The sequence below is a fragment of the Furipterus horrens genome, unplaced genomic scaffold (genome assembly GCF_987537825.1).
Source record: "Furipterus horrens unplaced genomic scaffold, mFurHor1.1.pri manual_scaffold_17, whole genome shotgun sequence".
NCBI lineage: Eukaryota > Metazoa > Chordata > Mammalia > Chiroptera > Furipteridae > Furipterus > Furipterus horrens.
The window spans coordinates 14,947,286-14,973,135 of NW_028327187.1; the positions used below are offsets into that span (position 1 = coordinate 14,947,286).

A 25,850-nucleotide genomic window follows, 5' to 3' on the forward strand; every position below is an offset into this window, starting at 1 on the left:
TTTGTTGTTGTTGCTATTGTAAAAGGGATTTTTTTTTTATTTTCTATTTCTGATATTTTATTTTTGGTGTATAGAAATGACTTTGATTTCTGAATATTGACTTTGTACCCTGCTATTTTGCCAAATTCACTTAGTAGGTCAAGTAGTTTTTTGGTGAAGTCTATAGGGTTTTCTATGTATACATTCATGTGATCTGCAAATTATGACAGTTTTACTTTCTCTTTCCCAATTTGAATGCTTTTTTTTGTCTGATTGCTGTGGCTAGTACTTCTAACATTATGTTGAATAGGAGTGGAGAGAGTGGACATCCTTGTCTTGTTCCTGATCTCAGGGGGATTGCTTTCAGTTTTTGTCCATGGAGTATGATGTTGGCCTCGTGTTTCTTGTATATGGCCTTTATTATGTTGAGGTATGCTCCCTCTCTTCCCAGTTTGCTGAGTGTTTTAATCATAAACGGGTGTTTTACTTTATCAAATGCCCTTTCAGCATCTATTGATATGATCATGTGGTTTTTGTCTTTTATTTTGTTTACGTGGTGTAGTACACTTATTGATTTGTGATTATGAAACCATCCTTGCATCCCTGGGATGAATCCCAGTTGATCATGATGTATGATCTTTTTAATGTGTTGTTGGATCCGGTTTGCCAATATTCTGTTGAGGATTTTAGCATCTATGTTCATCAGTGATATTGGCCTGTAGTTTTCCTTCTTTGTTGTGTCTTGACCTGGTTTTGGAATTAGGTTAATACTAATTTCATAGAAAGACTTTGGGAATCTTCCCTCTTCTTGGATTTTTGGAATAGTTTGAGAAGGGTAGGTGTTAGTTCTTCCCTAAATGTTTTGTAAAATTCTCCTGTGAAGGCATCCAGTCCAGGGCTTTTTTGCAGGAATTTTTTGATTACTGTTTCAATTTCACTATTTGTTACCAGTCTGTTCAGGCTTTCTGTTTCTTCTTGATTAAGTTTTGGAAGATCGTATGTTTCTAGAAATTTGTCCATTTTATTTAGGTTGTCAAGTTTCTTGCCATATAGTTGTTTCTAGTAATTTCTTATGATCCTTTGTATTTCTGTGACATTGGTCATGATATCTCCTATTTCATTTCTGATTTTGTTTATTTGGGTTCTCCTCTTTTTTTCCTAATGAGCCTAGCTAAAGGCTTGTCGATTTTGTTTATGTTTTCAAAGAACCAGCTCCTACTTTTGTTGATCTTTTAAATTGTTTGTTTAGTCTCTATGTCATTTAATTATGCTCTGATTTTGATGATTTCCCTCCTTCTACTTGCTCTGGCCTTTGTTTGTTGCTGTTGTTCTAGTTCTTGTAGCTGTAGGGTTAGATTATTTATTTGGAATTCTTCTATCCTTTTCAGGTAGGCCTTTATTGCTATGAACTTTCCTCTCAGGACTGCTTTCACTGTATCCCATTGCTTTTGGGCTGTTGTGTGTTCATTTTCATTTGTTTCCAGAAACTTTTTGATTTCTTCCTTGATATCATTGTTAACCCATTTATTATTTAATATCATGTTATTCATTGTCCATGAGTTTGAATGTTTTTGAGTTTTTTCCTTGAGGTTGATTTCTAGTTTCAGGGCATTGTGATCTGAGAAGATGCTTGATATAATTTCAATTTTCTTGAATTTGTCGAGGCTTGTTTTGTGTCTTGTCATGTGGTCTATCTTTGAAATTGTTTCATGTGCATTTGAAAAGAATGTATATTTTGATTCTCTTGGGTGAAAAGTTCTATATATATCAATTAAGTCCACTTTGTCGAGAGTGTTGTTCAATGCCTCAATATATTTGGTGTTTCTTTGCTTCGAAGATCTGTCCATTGTTGACAATGGGGTATTAAAGTTTCCTACTATGAGTGTGTTGCTGTTGATATATTTTTTGTAGTCTTCCGATATTTTCCATATACATTTTGGTGCACCTATATTGGGTGCATATATGTTTACGATGGTTATATCTTCTTGATGGATTGTTCCGTTAACTATTATAAAATGTACTTCTTTGTCTCTTTTTACGGCCTTTGCTGTGAAATCTGTTTTGTCTGATATAAGTATTGTTACCCCAATTTTTATTTAATGTCCATTTGCTTGGAATACTTTTTTCCATCTTTTCAATTTCAGTCTATGTAGATCTTTTGTTTTGAGGTGTGTCTCTTGTAGACAGCATACATGTGGGTCACGTTTTCATATCCAATCCACTACCCTATGTCTTTTTATTGGAGCATTTAATCCATTTACATTTAAGGTTATTATTGACAGGTATTTATTTATTTCCCTTTGTACCTGTGTTCTTCTTCCTCTCTCTTTTTCTTCTTTTTCTTAAATCATTCCCTTTAGCATGTCTTGCAATGCTGGTTTGATAGAGATGTATTCTTTTAGTCTCCCTTTGTCTGGGAATCTCCTTATTTCACCTTCTATTTTGAAAGAGAGACTTGCTGGATAGAGTAGTCCTGGTTGTAGGCCTTTGTTTTTCATTGCTTGAAGTATTTTTTGCCATTCCCTTCTGGCTTGTAATGTTTCTGTTGCGAAATCAGTTGATAGCCTTATCAGAACTCCCTTGTATGTTATTTGCTGTTTTTCTCTTACTGCTTTTAGGATTCTCTTTGTCTTTGAACATTGCCATTTTAATTATGATGTGCCTTGGAGTAGGCCTTTTCGGATTCATCTTCATTGGGACACTCTGTGCTTCCTGGACTTGCATGATTTTTTCTATCATCAAGTTAGGAAAATTTTCTGTCATTACTTTTCAATCAGTTTTTCTATCCCTTGCTTCTATTCTTCTCCTTCTTTTATGTCTATGATTCGAATGTTGTTTCATTTCATGTTGTCCTGCAGTTCTCTTAAAGTCTCTTCACTCTTTTTGAGTCTTTTTTCATTATGTTGCATTGTTTGGGAATTTTTTTCTACATTGTCCTCTAACTCACTGATCTGGTCCCCTGCTTCATTTAGCCTGCTTTTGACTGATTCTACTGCGTTCTTCAATTCAGAAATTGTATTCTTCATTTCTTCCTGGTTCTTGTTGATAGTTTCTTTGTCTTTTTTATGCTGGTGTAGTTTTCAGTAAGCTCCTTGTAGCTTACCTTGAGCTCTTTATAGTTACCCTGGTAGATTGTTATAATTTTCTTTGAGTTTGTTGAGTTCATTGAGCTTCCTCATTACTATTGTTTTGAATTCCATGTCTGATAGCTTGCTTGCTTCTATGTCGTCTACCCTTCCTTCTGGGAATTTCTTATTTCTTTTTGGTGGAGTGTTGTTTCTGTTTGGTGGGGTGTTATTCCACCTCCCCATTTTGGGCACTGGTCTTGTTTCTGCTGCTTAGATTGACCTACTTTTATTTTCTGCCTTTATGGTGTGAACTTCTTATATACAGTTGTTGAACTGCTGTCTCCAGTTGATGCCACTTGGAGGGGACCAGTCTGCTTAAGTGATTTCTCTTGTAGCACTTGGGATGCTTCTGTACTGGGACCTAGTCTGTTGCTCTCCCAGCTCTTTCTCAAGAGCCAGCACCCAAAACTTATTACAAAATGCCTCTAGTTCATTTCACTGTCCTTTTTCCTCAGCCAGAGGTGAGTGCCTTCCCTCGTGAAGACCAGGGGTGGGTTGAGCCATTGTGCACAGGGGTGGGTGGGTCCAAGGCAGACTGGTTCTCTCCTGTTCCGGTGGAGGGGAAGGCCTCTACTCACTGGTGGGTGGGTTTGTTGTGGGCCCATTGGGGTGGCTGGTGCATTGGTTTCACGCCTGTTAGGGTGGGTCTGGGTGGCACCTGTGTCCTTGTGTGGTGGCTGGCAAGTTCATTTGGTGCCCATTGAGGCGGGTCAGAGGTTCCTGAGTACAATGTTGGCAGTGTGCACCTGCGTGCGGCTTTGGGCACATTAGCTTCATGCCTGCTGGGTCGTGCGTCCTGGTGACACCTGTGCGTGGCGGCCAGTGTGTTCATTTGACACCTGTTGGAGTCAGCTGGGGTGCTTGCATGTGTGTGTGGTGACCTGCACACTAGCCTCGTGCCTGCTGAGCCATGCCCGGAGAGTTGATTTTGTGCCCGTTGGGGCGGGACCACAGGCACCTAAGCATGGCGGAAGTGGGCGTCTGTGCCTGTCAGCTGGCGCATTGATTTTGTGCCTGTTGGGGCGGGCCCGAGGGGCACCTGGATGTAGTGGGCAGTGAGTTGTTTGCACGCCTGGGCCAGCAGTTAGGGGCACCTCCCTGTGCGTGCGCACGCAACCCAGGGATAGTGTTGGGGAGTGAACGAGTGCACTTCTGCACCTGCGCTCCTCAAGAATCTCATCCCACTCCTAACCTCTCCTCCCCTCTCCGCAGAAAACAAAAGAGAAAAAGAAAAATGAAGAACACATTTTTACATACACAGCAGTACTCTGTTTCTTGTCTTTCAGTGCCAGATGCCACCTGGCCCACTCCTGGCTCTGCCAGTGGGCAGAGCCCTGCTCTCCTCCTGATTCCTCTCTGGGGAAGCCTGTGGTCACTAAAAAATCTTTGTGTACTTCCAGCCACAGTTCGGGAAGCCAACCCAGTCAGAAATCCCATTTTGTCCCTTTCTCCTCTGCTATCCTCACCAAACAGGTCGCTCCCAGATGGTCTTCTCTGATCTAGCACTGCCAAGGCTCAACTCCTGTCAGTATGCAGATGTTAATTGGGATGCTCTGTCTGCAATTAGTCCAAATTAAAGACAGGTCTCGGGAGCAAGAAAGCGCAGCCTCCCCTCACTCCTTTGCCATCTTTGAACTTCCACAATTGAACTTTTAACTGGAGAAATAATTTTATTTAATAAAGAGTGTGTGCTTCTAATATCTTGTCCCCCTCTTTCACTTATTTATTCTATAATGAAATGATAGTACCATCTCAGCATATGGTTTTAGTTCTTCTTAATTTTGTTTCTCTAGAAAACATGCTAAACCAAGGGCTCACTTTTGGTGCTGCAAATAAACCTTTTTCCCTTATAGATGAAACCAAACAAAAATTGGCTAAACTTTCTATGTAGGCCACAGTTACAGGAGCAGCATGGACCTTGTGCCTCTTTTTTTCTCAGTTGTATCTAAAAGAAAACCAAAAGGTACTTCCCATCATCACCACCACACCCACACTCTCAGGCATGTGATTCTATTCTATTCTAGTCTAGTCTAGTTTTGCTGTCTGAACCTCTCATTTCCTAAACCTAATAATTTGATTTCACCTAAGTAGAGTAAAATAATGAAACCCCCAGCTCTAATTTCAAGTTTAAACCATTGCCTTTGCAAACTTGCAAATTGTGATCACTAGCTTTGCTTTAGAATAGATAAACACTGTCACTTTTTTTCCCCTATAAATAAGGATACTGAAAGATGGTGATGGAAATGAGAAGTGGAAAGTCATATGTAAGAAAATGTTACAGTCCAAGGGAATCTTAATTAGTATTATAAAGGAAGGGTTATTGTTTGTTGTAGGACATGAATAACGTCACATCGATGAGATGGATGGTATGCAAGAAGGAGGTAGGACCAAAAGCTCAGATTGAATACTATTTTGTAACCAGTAAAGATCATGTTTAGGGTTTACTAAGTGATACTGGTTAAGAACCTGAGGACACAAAAAACAAATCAAACAATAAAAGTCATAAGAAGGAAAGTATCTCCTGCCATTGAGTAAGTGGGCAGTGTCTTCTCTTCAGTAAGTTTGCAGGAGTCTTGACTTATAATCTGGGAGAACTAAGATGAATGTGTTTACTAATTCTTTTAAATTGCTTTGGACCAAATACCTAATTAGATTGTAATGGTGTAGCTCATTTGGCTCAAAGGTGTTTTTTTTTTTCAGAGGAAAGTAGAATCTCTCATGAATTTGAATGCCAAGATATTTGTGGACCACTGAACTGCATCATTCACCATCAATACAGAAAATCAAATGGTTTTGTTGTCCAGTGATTGAATTTGATGTAGACAATTTATAAAGGTGAAATAAGCCACTGGAAGGAGCTAATTTTCTATTCTGGTGGCATTAAAATAAATTTAATGCTCTACTATAATGCATTAGTAAAAGAATACAAATAAGAGCCATAGAATCGAATAAAATATATCTGCTTTCCATGTGTACATTCATGTAAAAAAGTCAATCAACATAATGAGCATAAAGAATACATTTCTGAGGGAGTGGACATCCATTACATAATTTTTGCAAGTGCTAGAATACTTTGATTTATGTTCACATAGCAATTCAGGTTATAATTTTAATACCAATGGAGGATATGACTGTCCCAAATTTCCCCCATCAACTTCAATTTTGCAATGTGAGTAATCAATATGCATAGGGTTTCTCTCATTTGTCCAGAATTACAGATGATGACTGGAGCATCAATGTTCTGGGCTTTATCTTGCAAATGAGACATTGACTAAAATATGAAGACCACCCGGGCCCTTCTGCTAATAGAACTTGAATTCTGGACACAATATGCTCTGCTTATATAAGGATGGCATGATCAGTTATCAAATCCAACATTTTTGAAAATGCTGATATTAGTGCACAGTTTGAAAGAGAGGTAAGCAATGTCCTAGTAGAAAGAACATAGAGATGACAAGGATTGTAAACCCACCTGTAACCCAATCTTTTAGTGTGTGCTTTGGCTGAATCACTTCCTCTCAATTGGCATAATGTTCCAACTGTCTTCTTTGCAAAGAGAGAGTGTTCAGTTACTTCATGATTCTCAAATGGGACTGACAGGTGGAGGGATAGAGAGGGCAGAAACATGCATCCAAAGGAGAATACCCAATATCCTGGATGATTTTTATTTCTCAAACTTTACATTGTTCTACTCTCCTCAGGTTTCTGGTTATCATAAGATATACTATTAGTGATAATGTGTTATTTATATTGATAGTACTGAGGCCAAAATCTGCTTAAAAATCACTGGATTAGATTATCTCTAATACTTTTTTCTAAGATTAATATTTTATTGATCTATAAAGAGAATGATTGCTTACTTGTACTACTACTACACACATATCCAAATTTTCTCTTGCTTCACAATACCTTACTCAGAGAATGAAATAATATCGACATATGAAATAGCGGTATTATGCCTGGTACATAGTGTGCAGTCCATAAGTGAGGTTGCCTTCCTTCTATCCACAGCAATAGACAAAAGTTTTCCTTATTCATAATATGTTCAGGGATGGGAGGTATAAGAACAGGGTGAGGATGAACATTAGATTCTCAAGAGAAGCCTAGTGAATTGGAAATTTCTCAGCCTGGACATTGAGTTAGCTCCTAGCTCTGTTTATTCATGCTAACTTTTAGTAGTTTTCACTGCACAACTATTATTTAGAGAAGAGATATGGCTATTGTTGGGTTCTGTGATATGCAGGCAAATAGCCATATTACTGCATTTAAGATGATATTCATTTTTGTTTAATAATATTTCTTGTGAACAAGAGTCCTAGCTTATTCATTATACTGTAAATATTCTCATCGTTATTTAGGAAGTAAATATTTTCTCTTTATGATACAGAACACTATTAGTTTTTCATATGTTAGAAGGACAACTGATCAGATGCAATTCATTTACATTGTGTGGCTTTATGTATATGCTCTAGGCATATAGTTTACATACATTTGTTACATAGAGGCATATGTGTTTGTCATAAGTGGATATTAATTTTTATATGTAGACACATATCTGCACTGCGAGAATTTTTCTAATGTCGTACTACAATATACTTCCTATATGATATAATAGTATCTATTATTATCTTTCCCTTGGACCCTTCAGCTGCGAAGAGAGGGGGGGTCTGCTGCATGGGCAACAGCAGACCCTCCATATCACCCTGCCCAGGCTCTGTAGCTTCAGCTTCACTGGAGAGGACACTCCAGCGTCATCACAAGATGTCGATTCAACACGGGAGAAGACAGATACCGTGTCACTCCCGAGTTGGACTGCACAGCCATTCTCGGCGGTGCAGATAGACTCTTAAGAAGCTACACCATCGTCTCTCGAGATGGACGGCTGCCGACGACGACGATTCAAATATAAGGCATTCTTTTTTTTTATTTAGACTACAGTCATCTTCAAGTGACCAGGACCAAGACCTAGAAAAAGAAAAAAAATGAGAGTATTAGTGAGGGCAAGAGAGTGAATCAGAAAAACATAAGGGCCCCAAAATGAACTTGAACCACTCATATGTTCCTGAAGTTAAATTTAAATTGGGTATCATGAGAAATTGCAACGACCTTATATAAAAACTGAATGCATACTTTAATGAAATTCAGTAATAACTAGCTATGTTTGTCTCTTTGTTCTGGTAAGCACTCTACTGTGTGCTTTACCTTTTAATTGCTATATCATTTGTGCTCTGCTTATTGTTGTTGCAGAACAAATGACCCCACATTTAGAGTCAACAAAAACTTTTTCCAATGCATGTGAGTTAACTGGTCAGGAATGCAGGAAGGGATCAGTTGTTTAGTTCTTAGAGTTTCTCATGCCCCTGCAGCCAAATGTCAGTGGGGGGTTCAGTTATTTGAAGGTTCAACTGTTGTAAATATTGAGAATGGTTCACTTCCGTGGGTAGCAGTTGATGCTGGCTGTGGGCTGGAATCAGAGAGAAGACTATTCACCAGTTCACCATACTCATCATGCAGAGCCGCAGTTTGACGTTATACCTGGCAGCTACCTTCCTCCAAGGAAATGTCCTAAGAAAACCTGGTAGAATTTTCAAGGCCATTTCAATTGTAGCTTTGAAAGTCACGTGACATTACTCTGCTGCCCTATAATGCTCAAAGCTATCATAAATCCAACTAGATTGGTAGGGGAAAGGACAGAGGTCCATTTATTGATGGTAGGAGTATTCAGGTCACATTGTAGAAAAGAGTGCAAATGGGAGATGTTGTTGTAGCCATATTTGAAAAGTGTAATCTGCCATAGTTGATATTTTCATGTTAGTTTTTCAGGGGAGGAAACTGAGGCCCAAAGCTTAAAGGAACTAGCAAGAGACCTAACTGGAACTCAAACCCAGATCTACCTTCCTCTAAAACCTATATTCTTTCTATTGTGCCACACTGCTTAATGGGGAATATTATTCTGTCTTAGATTATTATATTTTTTCAGAAATAGGAATAGATTAAAATTTTGTATCAAAGACAAATTATCCAATTAAGAGTAGTTAGACCTAACAGCCAGTCTTCTTTCTACAGCTTCAATAATCTGGGGTGAGTTGTTTCCCTTCCCTGGGCTTCTTTCCACATTCAATAAGCAGAAAATTCATGCCATATTGTCTCCAAAGCCCTGACTCTTCATGAGTCCTATGCTTCATAATATGAAAGCATTAGAGAGAGAGAGAGAGAGAGAGAGAGAGAGAGAGAGAGAGAGAGAGAGCGAGAGAGAGAGAGCGAGAGAGAGAGAGAGAGAGAGAGAGAGAGAGAGAGAGAGAGAGAAGAGCTTTAATAATTTTTAATAACAAGATTACAATACCTATTTTTCTCACGTCTAAAATGTCTAACTTTGGCCTTGTGATCCCTTCTTGGGATGCTCATTAACCTCTGAGGGAAGAGGCTAGTGATTTAATTAGTTGTACAATTGTCTTTCTGAATATTTCCTTTTATATTCAGTCACATTTTCTGATTCAAGAGGCTCCCACAGGCAAGAGAAAGGCTATGGATTTTATAAGTTTATTTGGGTTACTAACTAAAAATGAAACTATCATGGGTCTGAATAACAGTTTGAAGAAAATGGTATTCTGGTTCTGCAGGCATGACATAGTAATTTGTAGGCAGGATATGCACTCTTGAAAAAAAATTATATCCTCCTAGAAATAGTTTATCTCATATAGTAATGTTAATGTTTTGGTGAATTGTTTGGAACTGTTCTAAGTCTAGGACATATCTTTTTGAAGACACTTTTGTATGTAAATAGAATGAAATCTAATGCCTTTATCTTATTCAAGCTATTTAATTTACTGCAATTTCACAAAAATCACAGAATTCAGAGCTTTCGGGGATGTTCAATATCATGAAGTTCAGTTGTTTCTTCAAATTTTTCCTTGGCAAAATCTTCTCTAAACAAAATCAGAAACAAAAGTTTTGTATGCTGTATGGATAAAAGTGCAGTTTCTATATTTGAATTGAAGTTGAGGTGCTAGAACCTTCCTTCTATTACCTTCTCTCATCTTTTATACCTCCTCTTCCTCTACTGCAGCCTTCAAGTTACCAGTATGGAGCTTTTAGAGCTTTGAAGAAACTGGCCTCAAAATCACTCATTCAGTTAATTATTTGTTTCAAGAAAGATTGAGTAAGATGTCCCTGTGCTAGACAGAAGTAAATAAAACTGACAGAATTGCTGTTCTCGCAGAGCTCACAGTCAGACAGAGAGAGGATTTACATGTGTAAACAAACTATTTCAGCCCTCTTCTTTGTGTGCTGATAATAGCAGATTGTAGGGGGTTAGTGGTCAGAAATTACTTCTTGACATAGGTGAAGTACACTGCTGTAAAATTAGGAGTGAGCCATAACAATAACAATGACAAAAAATATGAGTAGAAGAGGGAAATGCTTCAGGAAAAAGTCAAAGTCTGTACAAAGCCCATCTGAAAAGGGGCACAGCATATTTGCATTTTTCTTGACTGTAAAATGTGAAAGGAGTCAAAGGGAATGGAAAAAACTGTAGATGTAATCAGAAGCCACATCATAATGGGCCTTGTAAGTTGTTTAAAGAAATCTTAATCATAACCAAATGTTAATTAGGCATGGGGCCACTTTGGGAGGTTAAAGAAGGACAATGATACAATATGAAAAGTGTTTCCAAAAGAGCACTTTGGCTGCTATGGGCAGAATAGATTGGAGAGAGCCAGCAAAGAGGAAAGAAGGATCTACTTGCGAGGTAGCTTTGGCCTCATTGCTAATACATTGGATGTCATCCATGAAGAAAAGAGAGAAATCATCAAGAATGACCCTAATGTTTTGGCCTGAGATATAGGTGGATGTTGGTGTTATTTATTTACATGTGGAAAGCTGACAGATGAGCAGGTTTGGGAAGAAAATCAAGCATGTTTTAATAAATGTAAGATATAGATTAAGTATCACAGTAGAAAAGGAAATAAGCAGTTAGATAGGAGTATAAATTTCAAGAGACAGATCTGGCATAAAGGTATTGTTTTTGAGATTGAAAAATATGCAGGTAGGTTTTGACGCCATTCCAGTGGTTGAGTTTATCCAGACAGATTGCTAAGAGTAGAAAGGTAATGTGGCCAAGACAGAATCATAGAATCCCTGACAGTTAAGGGATTATTAGAGAAGATAAAGCACACACAAAAATATTGATGAAGTACCCAGTAATATATTAAAAATGAGAGTGCAGAGGTATTCTTTTGATTACTACAGCCTTGTAGTTTAGTTTGATATCAGTGTGATTCCTCCAACTTTGCTCTTTTCTCTCAAGATTGCTGTGGCTATTCAGGGTCTTTTGTGGTTCTGCATAAAATTTTTTTGTAATATTTGTTCTAGTTCTGTGAAATACACCATTGGTATCTTGATAGAAATTGCATTGAATCTATAGGTTACTTTGGGTAGTATGTCCATTTGGATGAGCAGTATTGGTTGGGTTAATATCGTCGTTGGCAGCCGTCCGTCTCGAGAGACGATGGTGTAGCTTCTTAAGAGTCTATCTGCACCGCTGAGAATGGTTGTGCAGTCCGACTCGGGAGTGACACGGTATCTGTCTCCTCCCGTGTTGAATCGACATCTTGCGATGAAGCTGGAGTGTCCTCTCCAGTGAAGCTGAAGCTACAGAGCCTCGAGAGACGATGGTGTAGCTTCTTAAGAGTCTATCTGCACCGCCGAGAATGGCTGTGCAGTCCGACTCGGGAGTGACATGGTATCTGTCTCCTCCCGTGTTGAATCGACATCTTGCGATGACGCTGGAGTGTCCTCTCCAGTGAAGCTGAAGCTACAGAGCCTGGGCAGGGTGATACGGAGGGTCTGCTGTTGCCCATGCAGCAGACCCCCCCTCTCTTCACAGCTGAAGGATCCAAGGGAAAGACGGAGTCAATACAGCTTGGCTTCAGGTGCGCTGCAGGAGTTGCCGGTGTTGACTACAACGTCAAACCGCCTTAGGGACTCCGGCTCTGGATTTTCTGTCGGGGTTTACTCCCTTAGCCTTTCCCCTGAAGAGGTATGCTGCAAGGCAGCGGAGGTTTTTTGGAATCAGAGTTTTCCTTCTCTGATGTGCCCTGACTGGAAGATCGAACCAGCGACACTTAGCTCGCAGGCCGACGCTCAATCCACTGAGCCAAACCAGCCAGGGTAGTTTGGGTTAATAGCACTTCTGGTATTAAGCCAATATATAGTTATCAACTCAGAATAATAGATGTACAATTTTTATTTAGTAAAGTAACTTTCCAGAACACATTTAGGATTTTGAAGTCAATGTTGTTACCTGTATTTCTAGCAATTGCTCATGCTTGACATTTCCATTTTGCTGGTTTGAGTGTCTTTCCAGTCATCTTCAAAATACCATTCTCGGGTTCTACATTCACCTCTCTTTCAGTTGAGGTACCATTGAAATAGTTTCTACTGAAGAGAAAACAAGAATTATATTTTGTTAATCCTTGTATATCTGAGAAGAGGGCTTCCCAAGTTGTGTGCCACAGTATAAGGTTGTACCAAAAATGGGTGAGGTGTGCTGAGGAATTGACTCCCTTCAGATCCAGGGTGGTAAGTTACAGATTGAGTCACCAGAATTTTCAGGATAATAGTTTCTTATTGTGAATAGCCACATCTACTTACCTTATTATGCTATAAAAACATTCTTTCATGGGTGCCATGAAAAGAAAAAAAGGAGAGGCTGATACCATTGCTTTAGAAGATTATTGTTTTCTTCCCACACATGTGACAAGTCAGTTGAGTAGAAATCTTGGGTCACAATTTTTTATCCCCCAAAATATGACAGGCATTTCTTCGTTTTCTTCCTGTGTTTAGTTTTTTTCCTCCCTCGGCAGAAAACTGCATTTAAGGTTGATTTTTTTCCTGTTTTTGTCAGTAAGCATTCTTCTCATTTTGATGACTAGAGAATTTGTAAATTTAATATTAATATTTAAAGTTTTTGCAAAGATGTCCCAAGGTAATTAGCATTAATTTTATATGAATATTAATGAATACTTTAAATCCACATACTCACCTCTGTTATGATAAAGGGAACATTTTCTTCTATTTTACTTTTCTTTACTGTTTGGGTTTCTATTATTCTAGTTTCTTTTAAAACCTATAATTCTTTGGTTTTCTAAATCACATAGTGTTTTCTGTTATTACTATTTCTTTCATTTATTTCTACTTTACTGCTTGAATTCTTTTTTACATTTTGTCAACTATTTTCTTTAATGTGGAATTTTATTTTATTTTATTTTGCTGTATTAGATTATTTTCACATGTCATTATTTGCTTGTTTTACTCCTCCATTTGTAAGTTTTTCTTGATCTCAGCTTGAGTTTTCTTTTTTTCTTTTTTCTTCCTCTTCTTGTTTAATACATGTTCTCATTCGCTTTTGCAAACAAGCATAAAGTCTAAATGTTTCACCATTCTGAGAAATAAAACATTTTTCAGAGATCAAAACTCTTCCCTGTGGTGATTCATCCTCTGCCTCATTTTCCCCAGAATGTTGTTTTAGAGGTGTTCTAGCATCTGAAAAAGTATGAGTAGGAATAGGAACAAATGTTAGCTAGTTCATAATTGACAGTATATACTTTTCAGGTGAGCCAAAGCAGTTAATGATACTAGAGGTGAAGATTGTGTGACTTTTATGTAAAGTTGTTAAAATGTGTATTAATATATATTGAGGCCACTAATAAATCTTGTATGCTATATTGGGGCACTCTGTAGTCTTATAGAGCCTGTATATCACACAAATTGGGACTCTTTTTTAAAAACTGTTTTTCAATTACAGTTATCCCATTGTTTCCTCCACTGCTCCCCCCCACCCAGTCCACCCCTTCTCCCACAGTCATTCCCCACCCCGTTGTCCATGTCCATGTGTCACTTATACATGTTCTTTGACTAGACCTTTCCCCTACTTACCCCCCTTCTTTCCCTCTCCCCTCCCCCCTGATAACTGTTATTCTGTTCCTTGTTCAATTTTTTTCATTTGTTTGTGTTGTTTATTAGTCTCCTGTATTAGGTGATATCATATGGCATCTCTCTTTCATTGCCTCGCTTATTTCACAGAGCATAATTCTCTCTAGTTTTATCCATGTTGTCACAAATGGCAGGAGTTCCTTCTTTCTTTCTGCTACATACAATTCCATTGTGTAAATGACCACAATTTTTTAAAACACTCTTCTACAGATGGGCATTTAGGGTGTTTCCAGCACTTGGCTATTGTGAACAGCACTGCTATGTACATAGGATTGCATAAGTTCTTTTGAATTGGTGTTTCAGGAATCTTCAGGTATAATCCTAGCAGTGGAATTGCTGGTTCAAAAGGCAGTTCCACTTTTAGTTTTTTGAGGTAATTTCATACTGTTTTCCATAGTGGCTGCACCAGTTTGCATTCCCACCAACAGTGCAGTAAGGTTCCCGTTTCTCCAAATCCTATCCAGCAATTGTTGTTTGTTGATTTGTTAAAAATGGCCATTCTGACAGGTGTAAAGTGGAACCTCATTGTGGTTTTTATTTGCATCTCTCTGGTGGCTAGCGATGTTGAGCATTCTTTCATGTGTCTATGGACCCTTTGTGTATCCTCCTTGGAGAAGTGATTGTTCAGGTCCTTTGCCCATTTTTGAATTAAGCTGTCTGCCTTCTTGGTATTGAGATGTGTAAGTTCTTTATATATATTGGAGACCAATCCTTTGTCTGAGGTATCATTGGCAAATATGTTTTCCCATATGGTTGGTTTCCTTTTCATCTTGCTGATGTTTTCTTTTGCTGAGTAGAAACTCATTAGTTTGATGTAGTCCCATTTGTTTATTCTTTCTTTTATTTCCCTTGCCTTGGGAGATGTATCGGTGAAAATATTGCTACATGAGATATCTAAAAAATTTCTGCCTATGTTTTCCTCTAGGACTTTTATGGTGTCACATCTTACATTTAAGTCTTTGATGCATCTTGAGTTTATTCTGTTGTGTGGTGTAAGTTGGTGGTCTGGTTTCATTTTTTTTTACACATCCCTGTCCAGTTCTCCCAGCACCATTTGTTGAAGAGGCTCTTCTCACTCCATTTTATGTTCCTTCCCCATTTGTCAAATATTAGTTGACCATATAGACCTGGGTTTATTTATGGACTCTGTATTCTGTTCCATTGATCTATGTCTGTTCTTATGCCAGTACCAGACTGTTTTGATCACAGAGGCTTTCTAGTATAGTTTGATGTCTGGTATTGTAATTCCTCCTGCTGTGTTCTTCTGTTTCAAATTGCTTTGGCTATTCTGGGTCTTTTCTGGTTCCATATAAATTTTGAAGTATTTGTTCTAGGTCTGTGAAATATGTCACTAGTATTTTAATAGGGATTGCATTGAATCTGTAAATTGTTTTGGGTAGTATGGACATTTTATTGATGTTGATTCTTCCCATCCAAGAACATGGTATTTTCTTCCATTTATTTGTATCTTCCTTAATTCTTTCTTCAGTGTTATGTAGTTTTCCGAGTACAGGTCTTTTATCTCTTTGGTTAAGTTTATTCTTTGATGTTTCTTGTTGCTTTAGTAAATGGGATGTTTTCTTAGTTTCTATCTCTGATATTTTATTGTTGGTGTACAGAAATGCCTTCAATTTCTGCATATTGACTTTGTACACTGCTATTTTGCCAAATTCACTTATGTCGAGTAGTTTTTTAGTTGTGTCTATAGGGTTTTCTATGTACACTATCATGTCATCTGCAAATAATGACAGTTTTACTTCCTCTTTTCTAATTTGGGTGCCTTTTATTTTATTTTTCTTCTCTGATTGCTATTGCTAGAACTTCCAACAATATGTTGAATAGGAATGGAGAGAGTGGACATTCTTCTTTTATTCCTGATGTTAGGGGGAAAGCTTTTATTTTTGTTTATTGAGTATGATGTTGGCTTCAGTTTTCTAGAATATAGCCTTAATTATGTTGAGGTATGCTCCCTTTATTCCCATTTTGATGAGTGTTTTCATCATAAATGGGTGTTGTACTTTATCAAATGCTTTTTCTGCATCTATTGATATGATCGTGTGATTTTTTTTGTCTTTTATTTTGTTTATGCAGTGTATTACATTTATTGATTTGCAAATATTAAACCACCCTTGCATCCCTGGGATGAATCCTAATTGATTGCGGTGTATGATCTTTTTAACATGTTTCTGGATCTGGTTTGCCAATATTTTGTTGAGGATTTTATCATCTATGTTCATTAGTGATACTGACCTGTAGTGTTCTTTCTTTGTTGTGTCTTGACCTGGTTTTGGAATTAGGGTAATACTGGCTTCATAGAAAGAATTTGGGAGTTTTCCCTCTACTTGAACTTTTTGGAATAGTTTTAGAAGGGTAGGAATTAGTTCTTCCCTAAATGTTTTGTAAAATTCACCTGTGAAACCATCTAGTCCAGGGTGTTTGTGTGCTAGGAGTTTTTTTTATTGCTGTTTCAATTTCACTTGTTATTTGTCTGTTCAGGCTTTCTACTTCTTGATTCAGTTTTGGAAGATTATATGTTTCCAGAAATTTTCCATTTCATCTAGGTTGTCAAGTTTCTTGCAATTACAATTGTTCGTAGTAATTTCTTATAATCTTTTGTATTCCTGTGATATAGGTCGTGATTTCTCCTCTTTCACTTCTGATTTTGTTTATTTGAGTCTCTCTCTTTTTTTCTTGATGACGTTGACCAAAGGCTTGTCGATTTTGTTTATGTTTTCAAAGAACCAGCTCCTACTTTTGTTGATCTTTTGAATTTTTTATTTAGTCTCTATGTCATTTAATTCTGCTCTGATCTTGATGATTTTGTTTTTTCTATTAGCCCTGGGCTTTGTTTGTTGTTGTTGTCTTAGTTCTTATAGCTGTAGGGTTAGATTTTTATTTGAGATTCTTCTATCCTTTTCAGGTAGGCCTTTATTGCTATGAACTTTTTCCTCAGGACTGCTTTTGCTGTTTCCCATAAGTTTTGGACTGTTGTGTGTTCATTATCATTAGTTTCCATAAACTCCTTGATTTCTTCCTTGATGCCATTGTTAACCCATTAATTATTTAATATCATGTTTTTCATTCTCCATGAGTTTGTTGTCTTTGATTTTTTTCCTTGATGTTGATTTCCAGTTACAAGGCATTGTGATCTAAGAAGATGCTTGATATAATTTCAATTTTTTTTGAATTTGTTGAGGCTTGTTTTGTTCCTACCATGTGGTCTGCCTTTGAAAATGTCCCATGTGCATTTGAAAAGAATGTATATTTTGCTTCTTTGGGGTGAAACTTCTATATACATCAGTTAAGTCCTTTGATCTAGTGTGTTGTTCAGTGCCTCAATATCCTTTGTGTTCCTTTGCCTTGAAGATCTGTCCATTGTTGACAATGGAGTGCTAAAGTCCCCTACTATGAGTGTGTTGCTATTGATACCCTTCTTGTAGTCTTTAAGTATTTTCCTTATATATTAGGGTGTTTTATGTTGGGTGCATATATGTTTACCAGGGTTATATCTTCTTGATGGATTGTTCCCTTAAGTACTATAAAATGTCCTTCTTTGTCTATTTTTATGGCCTTTGCTGTGAAACCTGTTCTGTCTGATATATATATTCCTATCCCAACTTTTTTTTTTCATGTCCATTTGCCTGGAATACTTTTTTCCATCTCTTCACTTTCAGTCTGTGTAAATCTTTTGTTTTAAGGTGTGTCTCTTATAGACAGCATATATTTGGGTCGTGTTTTCATATCCCTTCTGCTACCCTATGTCTTTTGATTGGAGCATTTAATCCATTTACATTTAAGGTTATTATTGACAGGTAATTATTCATTTCCCTTTGCACCTGTGGTCTTCTCCCTCTGTTTTTTTCTTCTCTTTCTTAAAGCATTCTTTTTAGCTTCTCTTGCAATGCTGGTTTAGTGGAGATGTATTCTTTTAGTCTTCCTTTATCTGGGAAACTCCTTATTTCACCTTCCATTTTGAATGAGAACCTTGCTGGGTAGAGTAGTCCTGGTTGTAGGCCTTTGTTTTTCATTGCTTGATGTATTTTTTGCCATTCTTTTCTGGCTTGTAATGTTTCTGTTGAGAAATCAGTTGATAGCCTTATCGGAGCTTCTTTGTATGTTATTTGCTGTTTTCTCTTGCTGCTTTTAGGGTTCTCTCTTTGTCTTTTAATGTTGCCATTTTTATTATGATGTGCCTTGGAGTGGGCCTTTTTGGATTCATCTTCATTGGGACCCTCTGTGCTTCCTGGACTTGCATGACTTTTTCTCTCATCAAGTTAGGAAAACTTTCTGTCATTACTTTTTCAGTTAGGTTTTATATCCTATGCTCCTCTTCTGCACCTTCTTGTATCCCTATGATTGGAATATTTCTTTTTGTTTGTTTCATGTAGTCCTGCAGTTCTCTTACACCCTCTTCATTCTTATTCAGTTTTTTTTTCATTTTGTTGTATTGTCTGAGGATTTTTTTTTGCATTGTCTGCTAACTCACGGATCCAATCTTTTGCTTGATTTAGCCTGCTTTTGATTGATTCCACTGTGTTCTTCAGTTCAGAAATTGTATTCTTCATTTCTTCTTGGTTCTTATTGATAGTTTCTATTTCCTTTTTTATGCTGGTGTAGTTCTCCATAAGTTCCTTGTAGCTTCCCTGGCGTTCTTTGTAGTTTCCCTGGAGTTCTTTGTAGTTCCCATGGAGTTCGTTGTAGTTTTCTTTGAGTTTGTCAAGTTCATTTCGCTTTCTTATAACCATTCTTTTGAATTCCATGTCTGATAGTTGGTTTATGTCTTTTCCATCTATCTCTCTTTCTAGGGATTCTTCTTTTCCTTTCATCGGGAGGTTGTTTCTGTGTCTCCCCATGTTGGATGCTTCCTGTTTGTTTTTGTTTCTTAGATTTTCTGCTTTGATTTCCTGCTTTCGTGGTATGAGATTCTGTATAGGAGACCTGGGGGATTCAGTGGTGCAGTCTCTTTGATCTCCCGAGCCTGATGCTCTTGGGATGTTCTTTATGCCACTTTTTAAAGCTATCTGGTTGTATTTCAATTACTCTTTGGTGGATCCTTCCTTCTGGATAGTTGATTGAGAGTCACTCTGCCCACATTGTCTTGAGTTCTTTTATGGAGATGCCAGTACAACCTTTAGGCACTGTCTTCTTTTTCTGGATCTTCTCCTGGTCAAAATTCCTTGGGTTTCAATTTTTTTTCCTGCTGGCTGGCTGTGAGGAGATCTAGTTTGATTCTTGGGTTGTTATTCTCTCACTTGTGGGCCTGCTACAGCTCTGCTGTGAGCCACAATTAGTTTAGTTCCCTTCCCCCTCATCCTTTGGCACACTCAGCCCTCCCCAGGCTTTTCTAGCAGTGCTGTTTTGCTGGAGGGCCAGCATGCACATGCCAATAGTCTCTTCCCAGACTCATGTCCTGACTCCGCTCCTCCAAAAAAGTCTCTATGTTGCCTCCAAGCTGTAGCACTGGCCTGCATTCCTGCCTGTACACGTGCATGTGCCACTTGCCTGCCTGGGGTCCCTATGTGTCTGCATTTCTATCACAGCTTTCCCATATGGTCCCCTCTCCCCAACACAGTTCTGTTTTTTTTGTTTGGTCGAGCCTTGGTGCGAGTGCTCAGGGTGCAGAGATATCAGCCCAGGGTTGCCAGCCAAGGGAGTCCCCATCTAGACTCAGTTCATACAGTTTCTCACAGTCTGGGCTATTCACTGTCTTCCCACACCTCCACCTATTTCAACCAAACCTTCTCGCTGACTCCCTCCAGGACTTTGCTGGTCCATGCACCTATGGCAAGGGGAAGCTTCCAAGCAGATCCTGGCTAATGAGCCAGTCAGCAGCTGCCCCTTTCAGGTGAGGTGTGGCAGAGGTGCTGGAGTGGGAGGCCCTGCGACTCCACTTGGAGAACATGGGTCAAGTTTTCTGCCCTCTTTCATGCTGTTCCCACACTCCCTTCTCTGTTTGTGCTATCTGAAGTACGCAGTCACTCACTCCTCTCTGTGTTTGTACTCCAAGTCCGTCCACAATGGGAGCAAGCAGATAACAGTGCTGCCTACTCTGCCACCATCTTTTTCAAATTGAGACTCTTTTCAGAGTGAAAGGAGCACTATTAATACTTATATCAGCAAAGCAGATATAAACTGGGACTGTTGTGAGAAAATGAGAGATATGGTCACTCTGTATAGTTCTCCTGTAGCAATTAGTTGTTCATCTGTAGTGTCCAACGTAAGGAAAAATTTCTTCCCCCCTTCTTCAAAGCGTCCTTTAATTGTTTCCCTGGAAAGATACATTTAGTGTATATTCCACAAAGATAGAACTTTCAACATATGGACTGCTGTCTATTTACTGTTTCTGTGCATCTTTCCTTATTTCTCAATAGGATGTTAGGAGGGAGGCACAGCAGAGATACCTTGTTTTCTGCTTTGCTCACTGATAAGTCTTAAATGTTATATTTAGCAAATTGAACTACTACATGATTTATTCAGCTCAGAAAGCAGAAAAGATCCTCTGTTTTCATAAGTATGTTAATTTCTCACCTAGGCATAATCTGAAGGACATGCTCTGTGAAAGAGGTCCCATGGTTCAATGTTTTGTCAGGCTGGGTACCATGATTACCAGCTCCCCAGCTGTTTTTGTTGGTGAGAAACATTGGCTCTAGCACTGGGAAAGGAAGAATAATGTGTGTAGAGCAGGTGCTGGGAGATGCAAAGATTACATCAGTTGGACTCCTATATCAAAAAGTCAAGTAGAGCATATGTAAATTTTATGTAACTAGAGAACCTATAATCTGAAGGATGTGAACAACTCAAATAGCTAGAACTATTACACAGTAGACGAGGCTCAAATTTAAATGTGAAAATACCACAGTTCTCTTTAGTCAGTGAATTTTACTGGTTGATATCAATCAGCATATACTGCATGCCAGTTACTGTTATAGGTGATTTGTCTTCATTAACCCATTCATTCTTCACAACAACCATATGAGTGAGAATAGAGAGTGAGAATAGAAAGTGTTGTCCCCACTGTACTTGTGAGGAAATCGGGGCTTCAAGAGAATACTTAGGTCAAGTTATACAGCTGAGATTTATGCAAAAGCCTGTGGTTCAGTAGCCCAAGCCCTTAGTCTCAATGCGACACTCTACTTTTGTAATACGAACTCACCAGACAATGTTGATCTAGCTCCTTGTGATAGGTGTCTTAGAAGGCCTAAGCAGGACAACAAGTTTCCAGTCAAGCTGATGCATTTTTATCACAGGAGTAATTCAATACTAACCTGTAAAAGAGAGTGTTAAAAAAAAAAAAAAGCAGTGAAACCCACTGACACGGATGGGTGAAGCAACACTAGGAAAGCTTGTGGCTGAAAGACCACACAGGTCTAGCTATAGGGCTTATCAATACATACTATGTCTTGGATAACATGGCAAATTCCAAACTCTTAAATAATTGGGTTGTGCTCACAGATTTAACTCCAGTCCTGAACAGGATTAACTAACTCAGGATCAGCCAGGCTTGGTAGGAAGGTGCTCCTAATCTTGAAATTCAAAGTAATAGTACTAATTCCAGCATGGAGGGGTTGAGGAATCAGTGAATGACTACAATTTTAATGTCTTTGGAGAGATTCAATTATTAAAGACTTCTTTAAAGTTTGAAAATGAAGACAAAAGAAAAGTCATTCATGAGTAATAGACACTGAAACAATGAAACCTTTATATTAAATCATTATTTTAAATGTTTTGGAAGGAAAACAGTAGATTTAAAATTTAGTTACAGCATGTAATTATATTTAATACTATCTACAAATAGAGGTCCATCTGATGATTCCAATCTATGAAACTAAATTTTGACATCTGTTTCAATATTTTGGCTATTTTCCTGACAAGTAGAATTTCAAAGATAGTTCAATGGATGCTCATTCATTGTGAAAAGGAAAGAAGCTAGAAAAAAACAATGAATGAGGTATTCTATCATCCTTTGGGACACATGGCAAATGTCTTTTTCTGAATAAAGAAATCTACTATTACACAATGGAAATACATATTTGAGGATCAAAATTCAACGTATATTCCCTATTCTGTTCCTTCAGGTAAGGCCCCAGAAAACAGGAATTCATTAGTAGAGATTTGGATTTCAAGGTGACAAAAATGCCCAAATATGGTCAGTAATGTGGAGGAAGGCAAGCAGTGGGGTCAGTAAGGTCTGGGCAACTAAGTAAAGTTTGGGTAAGTCATTTTTGACAGATCCATGCTAAGAAGTGCCCAGAGCCATCAAAACCAGATTGCCATTATTGCAGACATTTTTAGGGTTGGTTATAGAAATGATGAAGAGAAAGACATTACTCAGTGTTAAGAAAATAGAGATCAGCATGTTCAAAATAACTCAGTGTGGGGTGGGGTGGAGGAGTAAACACTTTATTTTGTGTACTATAAGATGCATTATCTAGATTCCATTAATGCATTATTTCATCCTCATGACTCTGTGGTAGAACACTATTATTATCTGCATTTTAAAGTTAAAGAGCCTGAGGCTCAGAGAGCTGAAATAACTTGATTAAGGTTGCATAAAATCTCTGGAGTGGGTACCATTTTTTAATACAGTTTTTTTTAATTACATTTTATTTCAATTGACACACTTAAATTTTCTATTCTTGAATATGTTTGTGTCGACTGACTTTTGTCTAAAAACATTTATGTAATCAAGACTTTATTAGCATAAAGTTTTATATAGCTACTTATCATAATTTTACAAGCTCTTATTATGGTCACATCTCTTTTTACATTTCTAATTTTTATAGATGTGTTTTCTCTCCTTTTTCCCTTGATCAAGCTTGCCAGAAATAGCTCTTTTTATTGGTATTTTCACTGTATTTTCTTCTTTTATGTTTTCAAATTTATTGATCTTATATTTTATCTTTATTAATTCTTCTTGAAATATTTGGTACTTGTTTTTCTTAATTATTGCTTTTTATTCTTAGATCACTGTAGCTCATTTCATAAATTTCTTTAATAGTGAAATAAATCGAGGCTGAGTATGTTATACTGAACACTTGATTACGACAGGGGACCCAAAAAACGGAATTTATTTATAAAGAATTGTGTATTTATTCTTACATGTTTAGACTTAAGTCACTTTAAAAGTATGCTCCATTTGATGCAATTCACCTATCGATATGTGTTTTCAACTGTTCAAAACAGTTTTTGAACTTCTTGATATTTATGCCTTTAGTGCATCTGCCGTTTTTTATTTCACCTCTTCCATATCAGTAAAACGTTTCCCTTTGAGGACTTTTTTTCACTGAGGGAAACAAGAAAAAGTCGCTTGGGATGAGATTGGATGAATAGGGAGGGTGGGGCACAGGGGTCATGCCGTTTCGGTTAAAAACTGCTGAAGATTCAGCTTGGTGTGGGCAGGTGCACTTGTAAATCACCCATCATGAAATAGGCAGAGGTGTTGAGTCTTCAAAAAAATTTAACTCAGGCTGAACACAGCCTCTCACAACACCACCAGCTGGTACACTGATACAGATGGGTTCCTAGAACACTCATCTAGTGGGGAAAGCTTGTACTACAAGGCGCCTGCCCTCTAGAAGAGAATTCTGGTGTTTTCTGGTTCCCCCTTGTATTTATGATTTGACCAGTTATATTTTAGTGAATGACACTTTAGCCACATCCTGGAAGTATGATGCTTAGTTTTCTCCTTGGATTTACCTTTAGAATAATCTTTAACTGAAGTTATTTCCTATTAAACTTAAGAAATAGTGTTGTAATAATTTTCAAGTATTTTAGTATTTGATTTAAATTGACATTATTTTAAAATCTGAATACATTATGATTCAAAAATTTGGCCTTTTCTATTTCTGAATTTTAGATTTTATGAAGTTTCTGTATGACATTACATAATATACAATAGTTTATTAAATTGACATTTGTATACCAGAAAAGAATTTTAAAATTAGATGGATAAATATACAAAACATCTTATTATTTATGCTTGCTACATTTATATCATTTTGTATTTGCCAATTTGAGTGATCAAAGACAAAACAAGTTGTGTAACATACATCAGGTATGATTGTATTTTGTCACTTTTTACTATCGATGAGTTTTATATGTTGATGCAATATTATTCAGTGAATAAATATTATAGGTATGCCTTCACTGTTCTGTGTGACTTTTTAAGAATAAGCATCTTATTCCCATGGAACACTTAAAGCTGGTATTCAACTTTATTTTTTAGTAATATTAAAATAACTGTTTTTTAATATTGTAATTTTCATTGTATCTTTGCCTAGATTTTTTTTTATCCTTTTTGGAAAATCTGGTTTTATGTGTTTCTCATTGTATCAGTCTCAATAGGCTGTTTTTTACAGACTCAAAAATCTTAGTTTCTTAACAAAATGCCTAATTTCTAACATTCCCTTGACTGGAGCTGCTATTCACATGTCTCATTTAGATGCAAGGGATGGGACTGGGAAATATAGTTTTCTTTAATTTCCAGGTGGACAGCATTGTTTCAGTCATAAGCTGCTCCTCTGTTAGCCAAATATACATTTCACGCTGCTTTCCATAAAATTTAAAATGTTCATCTGCCCCCTAATGGAGACAAACCAAAGTCCCTTCCATGTAATGAATCCAGCTCAAATTTCAGAATCTCCAGGCTATTCCCAGCACTCCCCTTAGGACCAGATGGGACCACTATCAGTTTGGTGACCTATGAACTAGAGAAAATAATTTTTCTGTCCACCATTGTCACACATGTCAAACATAAAATAGCGGAGCAAGTACAAGGATATTGGGATGGGAGAGGGAGGAACTTCCATGAATAAAGGGATATATATCCATCAGTTGCTAGTACATGACAAGGCTGAAATCCAGAAAATCAGGCACTATGGAGGCTCCCTACCTCGTGGGTGGCAGAAATCTTTTGATTAAGTCCCAGTTCTACTCACTGGGAGCGAATCCTTGTTGATTATTATTATTATTCTTGCTGATCCTGAGCTCTGCCTTCTAGGAAGTTCTTTACTTTATCTTCCTGGATCACATTTGCAATACATGGGAATATGCCCTCATTAGTGTCTCCACAGCTGTTTTTGGCTTACTATGGATGCTGAAAGATGGAGCAGCAAGGTGTTTTAAGTCAAGTTATCAGAGGCTTGGAAGGATTTTAAGTCATTTTCTTCAAGTCATTCTATGTACCAGTGACAAACCAACAAGCATTTCTAAATCTTACCAATTTTGTTTCCTTACACACAAAAGTAATTCTCTCTCTCCCCTTCCCCCTCTCCCTCTCCCTGTTCCTCTCCTCCCTCTCTCCCTCTCTCCCTCTCCCTCTCCTTTTCCCTCTCCCACCTCTCTTCCTCTATTAATAGTAGCTATCTGTGGCTATCTGTAAAGATAGTGGAGGAAACCAATACTATAACCTGATCACTGTTCTGAATCACTTTATTCAACTCAGAAGAATTACTGGACCCTGACCTGGTAGCTCAGTTGGTTACAGCATCATCCAGATATGCCAAGGTTGTGGTTTCAATCCCTGGTCAGGGCACATACAAAAATTAACCAATTAATGCATCAATAAGTGGAAAAACAGAAATCAATGTTTCTGTCTCTATCAAAAAAAATAAATTAATATATTTTTTAAAATTACTGAAATCTTATCCTTTCAACTTCTTTTTTTATTAGCAACTCTGAAAATATTGGGTCTGGATAACAGTTGGCCTTTCTAAAACTGCAAAGGCCCCAATGCCTTATCTCTTCCTGTTT

At 37.6% G+C, this 25,850-nt stretch overlaps 1 long non-coding RNA gene across 1 annotated transcript; it reads right to left on the bottom strand.

The window, feature by feature from the left end:
• Positions 1-8,008: 8,008 nt before the first annotated feature.
• Positions 8,009-21,323, bottom strand: LOC149990586 (uncharacterized). Its single transcript, XR_016508596.1, has 3 exons — positions 21,253-21,323; positions 12,409-12,545; positions 8,009-8,072 (listed from the first exon to the last, which is right to left on the bottom strand). It is a non-coding gene; the product is annotated as an uncharacterized LOC149990586 (long non-coding RNA).
• Positions 21,324-25,850: the final 4,527 nt, after the last annotated feature.